The following is a 1,461-nucleotide window of genomic DNA, read 5'->3' on the forward strand; positions in this document are numbered from 1 at the left end:
ACGTATGCGGCATGGATCAGATCTGTCACCGACTACGTCACCGTCGTGACATGGGCAAGTTCATAGTCCGGTCTGCATGACAACGCATCAGCCAAAGCATTTTGCTTTCAGACACCCGCCACCTTCAAACTTATTGTTCCATGCGCAAGGCACGCCTCTCACCGGTCTTATAGTTTGTTGCACGGAAACGACAGCACCCACTGGACGTGGAGCGCCCTGCCCTAATGGGGAGGAACTGAATTTTAAAGAGGTAGAAGTCAGCAAGGTCCAGCCCCGAAGATCTCCTCCTCTTGAACACGGAACGTGTATGCAGGTCGGGCTTGCTGATCATATCAGCGACCGTCAAGCGCTTTAGGAAACCATGAAAAATCATGATCAATTCTGGGACGTCGGGCAATTGTGCTCGACGCCGGCGATCGAAGGAAGTTAGCTGTATGCTGAGGCGCTGGAAGCGCGGTTCAGTGACATCTTTACTGTTGTCTTAGCGACGGGGACTTGTGTCAATGTGCCGAGGGCTCATGTGGACCTCGATGTCAAGTTTCTTAACTTTGCCAGCATGGAACGCTGCTTAGTCTTAGACTTGGATGCAAGGTATGACCTTTTCCTTGTTATGGCATGGTTGGAACACAGCGAGTCATGGATTGCTCGGAGGTCGAAGACCTATTGCGCTACGCACACCTCTCCTGGTGGAGCATTGATGAGTCATTAACCCACCACTGCTAGGGAGTAGAAGCGCTATTGGCGTGGGCACTGGACCGGGACGTCAATGTGCTGGATATCGAATTATCCGAGTTGTCGAACACCAAAGGTGCTTTGGACAACAGTCCCGTGCATGGCTCGCGGGCTAAACGTGGAGTGATACGCAACCCAATGAGCCCTGCCCAGGTACCAAAGCCATTGCTGCATGCAAATAATGGCATGGTCGGCCAAGGGCCGAGGTATCGAGGGTGGGGCCCTAGTGATGCACGTGTCGTGGCACGTAATCAACTGAGCATTGCTCACGTTACGAAGCATTGCTGCATGCCAAGAGTAGCATGGTCGGTCGAGGTCTGAGGTATCTCGGGTAAGGACATTCAGATGGGCGTGGAGTGTTATGTTGTCAACTTGGTTGAAATCAGCGAAAATAGCGGCTTTTCGTCAGATGTTGTTAATAACATCAAGGCTCCGATGGAGCATGAGTGGGGATACTGCACGACGCTGAGTGCGTAATCACACTGGTCTGTAGAACCTCTATAGAGAGAAGAAGCCGATGCGGAATGTTATCTGTGAGACGTAGGGCGTCGACCCTGACCAAGGGTGTGTCTACCGTAGAGGATAGCGCGCAGCCTTACACCCTTGTCCACGGTATAACGGGGGAGGGAGACGGTGACGTCACTCTCGAGGCTGTTCCCTCGGTGGATACTCTTCTAAATCTGGACGCGATGTCCTTCGAAGAGTTTGTTCGTGCCTTGAAGGCAGACG

This window comes from Plasmopara halstedii (assembly GCF_900000015.1).
Source record: "Plasmopara halstedii genome assembly, contig: Scaffold_2904, whole genome shotgun sequence".
NCBI lineage: Eukaryota > Oomycota > Peronosporomycetes > Peronosporales > Peronosporaceae > Plasmopara > Plasmopara halstedii.